The 9,510-nt window shown below is 44.7% G+C and overlaps 1 protein-coding gene across 1 annotated transcript in view; it reads left to right on the top strand.

Moving 5' to 3' along the window:
• The first annotated feature begins 8,391 nt into the window (after positions 1–8,391).
• SLC22A16 (solute carrier family 22 member 16) overlaps positions 8,392–9,510 on the top strand; it is a 110,321-nt gene continuing 109,202 nt past the window's right edge. The window contains exon 1 of the mRNA XM_090037920.1: positions 8,392–8,683. The gene's annotated coding sequence lies outside the window, so the exon portion shown is untranslated. The remainder of the gene's footprint in view (positions 8,684–9,510) is intronic.

Genomic DNA, 9,510 nt, shown 5'->3' with positions numbered 1-9,510 from the left:
CTTGTTGCTCTTCCTTGGCAGCCAGCAGTGAAGATACTGTCCAATAGACCATAAAACAACAGACAGCAAGTCTGCCCATCCTGTTGCTAACAAAGCACTATAAACACGTTACGCAGGCACCACCATACATGTTGTTCAGAATCACATGACTCTTTCAACAAAGGTAGTTCACCTTCAGAAAGTCGGTGTTAATTAGTGCTCTTTTCCTTTCTTTCTTTCCAGGATGTTGAATTTCAAGTTTCTCAAGAGGAGTTGGACAGAATACTGTGCATCTGTCATTGAGGCGTGAGCTGGTTCAAATCCCTCCTTTGTTTAATTTCAAGGAAACCACAGAGGGTTTTTCCAGACCTATCTGTAATAGACTTTCCCTTGATTTCAATGACAGCAATAGGAAAGAAGCTGCTATAGAGTCAGATCCTAAAATGTTCCTAACATTTATTTCACACTCCCTTATTGGAAGCAGCTTCTTGAAGTCAAACAATATATTGCCTTTCCCCAGAGACTGGTGATTTCTGTTTGGGTGGCACTCTTCCACCCAACTTTGCTCACAGAACATAAAGGCCGGTTTTATAGTTGTATATGTTTTGGCAGGAATTTCAAATGTAGGTGCTTAATGTTAAGTACTTACCTCTATCCTTAGGCGCTTTAATAAAAGAAGTCCACTATGAGAAGTTGTAGACACCTGCTTGCCCATATGAAACCTGTATGATGCCTCACATCTCTGAAAATCAAGCTGCTTCATTTAGAGGACTAAATAAGAATTTGGTCTGGGATTGATTCCATGCTAGACTCATACAGTGCCACAGGTGCTCATAGGGCCTTATTTCAGTTGTCTCAAGTAATGCAGCAGTTGATAACCTGGGGGAGCAGAAGTGATTCATGACTAGTGCTATGTGATGTCTTGGGGAAAGATGTAGTACATCCTGGTGTAGGTACTTTATTGGTTTCCAGTCCAGCCACTTGCACACATTAGGAACTGACAGGCATGCAGTTTTTAACAGCTAGAGGACCATCCCAGATGTAGCTGGTACCTGTACAACAAAGTCATATAGCTTAAATAAAATATCAGAATGTCTGCTACTAGTTACCAGTCCAGCCAAATATAATGCACACTTACTCTCCAGCACTTATCGTTTTAGTGATATTGTATGCACAAAGCTTGCATAAAATACCAGAATCAGAAGACCTGACCCCCGCCCCCCCCGCAGCTCCTTGTACAGACACCCTCAGTCCAGCAATGGGCTGTTCCTCACACTCCCCATACAAGTTACTTCCAGCAGAAGAATCTGCCCTGTGGAGGATGTGTGTCTGCTTTACCAGCTACAATACAGGTGCTCTCTGAGGGCCAGATTCCTTTGACCCAGGCTTAGGATCAGCACTGACAGGAGGTGACTTGCACCTTTTTTGTCTAGGAGCTCCCTGTGGACCATAAGAGCTATTTAAAATTTGTTGGCTGCAAGACTGTCCTGGCCACTCTCCCCAACCCCTGATCTGCCTGATGCTAACTGGTCCCTATCCTGGCATGCCGCCTACATTCTGGCCTCCTGTGAGGTGAAAAGCTTGCTGAGCTCACTCAGCAACTCACTTACATGTCCTCTCTGGCCATTCTCCTGCCAGGGTCTTACACCTGCATTGCATCAGTTCAGTGGGTGCAAAAGGGCCTCAGACAGGGGCAAATTCTCCTGCAATTCTGCTTTGGCAGCATTAAAATATGTCAGTTTGGTGGAGCCAGGTGGCCCCAGACCAGAATTTGATCCCCCACAATGGCAGAAATACAAGAAGTTTGTTCTATTTCTGTTCAGCTATATTTGCTGCGTACCAAATAAGTTCACAAGGGGCTGTCTTATGCAATGCTAGAACAGCTTTTCAGCTAGTTCTGAGGAAAATTGAGGCATTATCTGGCAAGTAATCCGCTTCCTCCCTCACTCCTTTATTGGCATTTTTTAAAGCTATTTTCTGAACAAAAAGCTTGTTAAATAAGGGAGCAGACTCTCTTCCTAGCAACATTGCTGACTGTGTGTATGTGTACATGTGTGTATATGTGTGTATATGTGTGTGTGTGCATGTGATGTGTGTGTCTACTCTTTGCCAGAAGTCGTAATACAAGGGAGGGCGATGCTCTGCTTAGCTTGTCAATCACAGCTATGCATAATGTTACATGAGCCAAATCAGGTTCCTTGAAAATGCCCTTTCCTTGTCCTGGATCTGTTTTGAGGACACCTATGATTTCAAATTTGGGAAGTGAGGGGACTGGAGATTTGGAAATAGCTTTTATCTTTTTTGGGTACACTTGCTGAGTAAGGCGTGGCTGGCAAATTACAATGTAAAGGTTTGGCTGCCATCTGCTGGTGAATCCCAGGGGGATGAAATGCAGATATTCATAAATTAAAGCTTACAGTAAAAATGAGAGAGAACGTGCCAATACAACATGTATTCTTGCCTTTCATGTATGATTTTGTGAACAGAAATTATTTCTTGCTGTGGACAAAAATGACAGCAGCAGTGGTTCCCCAGACTACAATATTAACTCTAAAACCCCAGACCTTTAGCTCTTATGATCTTCTTGCCAGTGACAATGTCTGCATTCTCCCCGTTAGTATTCCTAGTATGCCCCCCCATCAAATCTGGACTTCCATCTGTGGAAGGTTAAAAACAGGGTTCACGGGGGGGGGGGGGAGGGTGTCCCATCATCCTAATATTCTCAAACTTAATGCTCAAAGGGACTTGAGCACTGCAAAACAGAGTACTGCAATACCAAACTTTTAGACACCTGCCCCTCATAATGGTACCCACAGCCCTGTGCTTGGCACTGACTCTGCCTATGCTGTGCATGCTGAGTGGTAGGCCTCTCAAAATGGGATTCACAACAGCTCATGTACTATGTGGGGCGTCATGAGAGCTGGCCATGGGAAATACTGATTTCAAAGGTGTCCCTTAGGTATTGCCCGTCTCACAGGCACATGGCATTCAGGTCTGGGTTTATAGGAGATGTCTCCCTCCATTCAGAGTTCTCAGCCTGACCCCTCTCTGGATTTAGACGTCAAAGTCCTTCTTAGGTCACTTATTTCTTTCAGGAGATGGCTGAGAAAGGCAGTGGTGCTGCCCTTCTACTTTCAGGCCCAGTGGTCAGACCTATCCTGAAAGTTCAATTCCCTCCTCTAGCCTGTGGGGTTGTGTAGGAGGTGGGCAATCAGACTTTTGGACTTAGATACCTCAATTCCAGCAGAAGTCTACTTTAGACACTTAAATCCTTTTTTGTGGCTCTTGGCTCATATAAGGTGAGTGAACTATTCCGTGTATTTCCAGAGGAAGAAAGACCTAGGTTGGATAGTGTCCCCCAGCTGTGCGTATTGAGAATCCCCCTCTCCCCGACCTTTCCCCTTATCTCCTCCACTTGCCCTTTCCCTCACAGATCCTAGGGGCTGCAGTCTGCATTCTGCTTGATTCTTCTTGCTTGCAAAAAAAGGAGTCTATTCTGGAGATAACAGGGAATTTATTTTGTCTCCTTTGTATCTGTAGAGTCAGTTAAAACAGCAAGCAAAGTTAATCAGCAGAAGAAAGCAATCCAAGAGGCCCACCAGCAGCCTGGCGGGGTTTCAGAGCCAGCTCTTCAGCTATTAAAAGACAAGCAGGTCAGGACCTCGTCGTGCAGCACACGTTCTGATCTCTACTGACACAGAGGTAAGATGTTTTATAGGTCCTGCCAGGGCCCAGCACATCCCGTCTATGGGCAGAGCATTTGCCTTGACTGCTACAGATGATTCTAACACAACAAGGCAAGCAGTGGGTAATGCCCAGGCACCCTTCAGAGAGAAACACGGATTACTGGACCAGTGAGGCCAGAGATGCCCCTGCTTCAGAGAAGACAAAGTAAAAGTTTCGTTTCTGATTCCTCCCCAAATTTTTCATCAGTATTTGTGAAAAGCCAGACTGAATACCTCCTGCCTTGCTTGCTTGTCTGCTTTTGACTTCTCAGTTCCTGTCTTGTTTCGTTTGAGCTTATTAAACATAATTGCTTCTGGCTGTTGTCTGCACTATGTTTAAATGATTTAATCCTGCACTAGTGTTGTAAAATGATCCCTTGTTGTAAAGGAGTTATGTTCAATAGAGGAGAGAGCTAGGACTCTACATACACCTTTGGTTACTAAGGCCACGTCCACAGAAGCAGGGTCATGTGTTTGCAGCAGCACAAATAATAGCAGCACAAATTTGTGCCGCTACTTTATGCTGCACTGCACACCCTTGCTCATGCAGTTTGCAGTGGGACGTATTGCCTCACTGCTCCAAGAGGGGCTGGGGCACAAGGTGTCTTGGTGCAGGGCTAACTGGTAGGCAGCCCCAACACTGAGGCACCCTGTACACCAGCCAGCCAGGGAGTCACATGTGGAGATGCAGGAGCAGTGGGCTGCCTGCTGCCCCCTCTCTGTGTGCTGCAAAGCCTCCACGGTGAGGCAGCCTGCGCACCAGCCAGCTGCTCCCTGGCTGGCTGAGGCGCAGTGTGCCTTGAGATGGGGAGCAGGTAGCCTAGGGCTGCCTGCTCCCCTGTCTCCATGTTTGTCTCAGCACATGGCACTTTGGTGTGCTTTATGCCCATTGTCATCAGGGCTTTTATTGGCTACCAGGAAATCCCAATAGCAAATTTTGCCCCAGCTCGACTAATTATTAGCAGCATCCTGCACAGTTTAACACACTACATGTGTGGTTTGTGGCACTGCAAAGAGGTTTGCAATGCCACAAACCACATGTGCCTGCACACCTGGATCCAACCTAATGGTGTAATTTGGCTTCAGTCTGGAGGATAGAAGAGCACATTATGCCTAAGCTGCTTTTTACTGACTTTTTACAGCTCTAAATGTTTGACCTTTGTGCATCTACACCCTGAATATGCTAAGCTATTTGATTTTTTCCCCTCTGTGTTTTGTAGACTTGTTTTATAATAAGCTTTACACAAACATTCCTATATCCCAAATTGGAAGAAAGGGTTATTACTTACCACACTTTAATTTGTTCCCCATCACAACAAAGCAGCAAGAAAAATATACTCCAAATACATCGTATCACCATTTGAAGGGAGAAAAATGACCATTTCCTTCTGAAGGTGTTTGTAATTGGGGTTAGTGCAGTCACTGTAAGTAGGAAGTGATGATTATTTTAAGAGACAGCTTGTACTAACCACACACCAGATCCATACATTTACCATTTAATAAAAAAAAACCTAGCCGCTTTTCCTTGTCTGTTGGTTTGGCTTTTCACTGGATTTCTAATAATTCAAAGCAGAGTTAAGATATTTTCTAACAATAAATTTTATTTAGGATAACATCATCTGATATATGCTAGAAATAGAATCAAAGAGAAGTTTTTAAAAATAAATATTTACTTATTTGTTTTTAGTTTATTGGCTCTATTTGCATTTCTTGACCTGCTTTCCCTGTGGTAGGTTAGAGTGTTGTTTCATGTTGTGTCAGGGTTGTTTGCAATGGATTTTATAGGATGGTTTGGATAGGGATGATCCTGCTTCAGGCAGGGGTTGGACTAGATGACTTCTATTCCAGCCATACTTCTTTATGATTCTACCATTTTTTACAATGTAACTGTAGGTGGTGTGCTGAGTGACATGGAAGTTCAGGCTCAGCTCCCCTGAAACACACAGCTGGGAAAAAATAAAATGGCAACTTCATAACAAACAGTCTGCTCTCTCTGCTTAAAGTTGACTTCTTTTACTGTGTTGTTCTTTAATACCCTTAGTCTTGCAGAGGTAAATGGTTAGCAATGTGGACACACACGTATTTGGAGCTGTTTCAAAAGGGCAGCAGCTTTTACTTTCCAATTCTTATGCATGAACAAGCTAGGAGGAGGGGCGGATCCTGAGGGGAGTGCAGTAGTGCTGTCGTATCACCCCACCCCACCTCACCCCTCCAGATGCCACTGTGAGATGAGCAGCGGGGGACTTCTACCCAACTCAGGTAAGAGCCTTCCCCTCTTTGCTCCACCTCCTTTTCCCCTCGTGCTCAGAGACGGGTCCCTCCCCTCCCCTCCCCTCCCCTCCCCTTCATTTGTCCTCTTCTCCACCCATCAATACCACTGTCCCCTGGTATCTCTGGATGTCCAAAGGGCAGGGGGAGGCCCAGAGCTGTTCTTGCTCATCTCTAGCTGAGCTACATGGAAAGCCAGGCTCAGTCAAGAACAGTGGTGGCAGCACCAGTGGGTGGGATCTCCCTCCTTGCCTGGTCCCACCAGGTGTTCCCCACCAGCCTGAGAGCAGGTGCAGGGAGGGGAAACCAGCTCACCACTGCTGCCACTGCTGAGCCTGGCCCCCTCTGCGGTCCTGCTGGGGCAGGGCAGGCATGGCTGTGGAGATCTCCCTGCCCAGGGTAGCCAGAGACAGCAGAAACAGTAGCAGTGATGGGGGGAGGGGGGGGGACTGGAAGGGGAGATGCTGCTGAGCAAGGAGAGAAAGAGAGCCAACAAGGGGGGATGGGGAGGTTCTTACTTGATATAGGGACTTAAAGTCCTCGGCTGCTGCTCCTTCACCATGGTCTGTCCATCCTGGTCTAGGGGAAGGAAGCTGGCAGTGGGGTACAGTCACCCTACAGCACTGCTTACTGCTCCCGCACCCCCAAAATCCTGGGTCTGTCTGTGGTCAGGAGCGATACAAATATAGTAAAATCGTCCTTACTTCTAGCACTGTTTCATCCAGTGAAATCAGTGAGACAGTGTCAGTTGTTACAGGCACTTTTGACTGTAGAATTGCTCTCAGATTTACTGTGCATTCTGGGAGACACAAAAAGGCCTCCAGCTTCATGACTGCCCATCCCTTTTTCTCATATTTCTGTGTCACATGATGTACTACATCAAAATCTTCTTATGCATTTTTTAAATCTTCCTTGTTAAAGGGCTTTATTTCCAGATACAATAAAGGATTTCTCTTCACTAGGCAGACAAATCTTGATTCCACTGAAATCAAAGGAAAAACTCCTATTGACTGCAGTTACTGCCAAAATCCTTGACATAAAAATATTCTCCCAGTCAGAACCTAATACCAGGACAAAATCTGGAACAGCTGCAGCAGTTACACTTCACTGGGCCATTCTGAAATATAGACATGTAAAAATGAATTGCACCTTAATATAGCTTATTACTTACAGTAAAGAGAAACTGAGAAGTCTCTCTTAAGGCTTCCCAATAACATTATAAATCCTTAAGAATATGTCTTAAGTGATTTTAGTTCATCACAATAACTCCAGTGATCATCTTAATCTTAATATATGTACATTTGAGGTACAGCATTTCTTAAATGAAGTACATTTATATAATTATTTCTGTATGGGGTATACTGGGATTGTATTTTGGTCAGAAAACCAGATTTGCAAACTAAGGACCAACAAGAAGAAACCAGCAACTTCTGATCTACATATATATAATATATAATGTTAATATTCTGACTAGGTTCCTAGTGGCTAGGTAATACCTCTCCTAACAATACTAGCAATCTAATTGCTGAAATGTTGTAAAGTGTTGATGTGCCCTGGAGAATGCTAGTGACCAGGACAGCAACTTCGTTACAATTCCTCCCACCACAGCTATTCCACAAGAGTGCTTTAAAAAAATGGAGGAGCGGGCTTAATGTTTAACATTGGCTAAAAACAGGATGTTTTGGCAGCCGCTGACACATGTTGTGTGGAAGGCAAAGGTACAGGCTGATTCAGCAGCTGAGAGTGAGGGGATTTGTGGTGCTGTGGTGTTAGTAGTCAGAGTCTGGATCTTGCTTTTAATTCAGGCTTTTGGACTTGGGTCTGGTGGCCAATGTATATGATCACTAAAGACCAAGTTCCCCAAGGGGTTTGGGGGCCTGGGCACTGAGGCATATGTTCACTGGAAGTTAGGTGCCTGCATTCCTTTGTGGGTCTGGGCCTGGTGATGTACAAGTTTTGACCCTTACAGTTGTCCTGAAGAATCAGGTGACAGGTGACACACTAATAATGCTTGTTTTGGACCAGCTGTGAGGATCTGTCAGCCACAGTGAGAGCAGCTGTGCTTGCTGATGGCTGGTGTCCAGCATGGCTTTTTTTGTTTGGTTGGTATTTTTTAATACGAGTGTTGAGGGAAAACACATGTGTATGTCCTGTGCTGAAGTCCAATAACTTTTGCATTCCTTTGGGAGCTCCATAGTTTTCACCCTGCCTAAAGGCTGCTTTCTTATCTCTCTTGTTTCTAGGACAAAGGGATCAGGAAGTCCTCTCGGTTTCCTGGGAAAATGAAAAGGGAGATGGGAGGTTTGCAAATAATTAACATTTAGAAGGTCTGTTTGCATGAGGCAGAGACATCTGACTGTCTGACTTCCCTAGAGCTGATGCCCTACCCAACAGTCTTTTTAATATTGAGGATTAGTGGTTGAGGCTCAAAAAGGCACTGCTAAACATGCTGCAGGACAATGCCAAATGTATTGTAAGTGCGACGCCTGCTCTTTCTGATTTAAACTTGTATGACCTCGTGGGTCTGGCCTGAACTACGGAAGTATATATAATTGGAAGATGATTCAGCCAATTTTGGCTGACTTGTTCTCTGTATCTCAGTCCACTATGTAATAGTATCCTCCTGTAACAGAATATCCAGCCACAGATCCAGCAGCTCTCTGGTTTTAGATCCAGCACTGACTGAAGAATCTGGGCCAGCCAAGAAACAAGTGAGTACATCACGTACGTCAACCTTAGGCTCTTACGCTTTATCGGGCACTTTCCTGAAGGCGCCATTCTGGAGTGTGATCTTGCAATGTTTGTGAAGCTTTGTTTCCTGGGATTCCCGTGAGTGGTGAGAGAAGGACATGGATCGTTTGCTATAAAACCGCTACCTGGTAGATTTGCGTTACTGCCCTCAATGAATTAGCAGGGCAATGTGTCTGAAGTTCAAGCAATGAGGCTGACAGAACTGGCAATCCCTAGGATGGGCACCAAATGTCTTAGCAGATCAAATCATCAGCATGTGCATTTCAGTACAGGGTTAGCAAGCTCACCACTTCCATAATGAAAATGTACACAACATTCACCCCCACTATCTCCAATTAATGCTTGGATATCTGGGGGAGATGCCAAAGTCCTCAGATTTGTACCTCTTCTTCATCTGGGAGATTAATAGGACAGTGAGAGTTAGTTAAGATCTGTCTGATAGGTTCCACCTGACCCCCTGGCATCAGTCCAGTGTCATTTGTCCTAGGGGCACAGAAAACATTATGGTTTACATCTGTTTTAGATTGATACAGAAAAAACACAGCAGACTTGTCCTGCAAAACTGCTATTCCCAGTGTCTCTGTCCTGTCAGTTCTGTAAAATTTGCCATCTTTTTTTTAATTCATCCAGTAGTCCTACTTTAGACTGTGGTCTGAACTGCTAACTAGCAGAAGAGGTAGCACTAATGGAAGAAAGCTTGATTTTTTTCAAACTTATTATTTCCAAAATAATCTGAATTTTCCTTTACAACTCAGACAGCTATTATCAGAATTAAGTGTCAGGAATT

This window comes from Crocodylus siamensis, chromosome 1 (assembly GCF_052110815.1).
Source record: "Crocodylus siamensis isolate JL-2025a chromosome 1, ASM5211081v1, whole genome shotgun sequence".
In the NCBI taxonomy this organism is placed as follows: Eukaryota; Metazoa; Chordata; order Crocodylia; family Crocodylidae; genus Crocodylus; species Crocodylus siamensis.
Note: the sequence above shows the minus strand (reverse complement) of the source record. Positions and strands in the feature narration are given on the sequence as shown.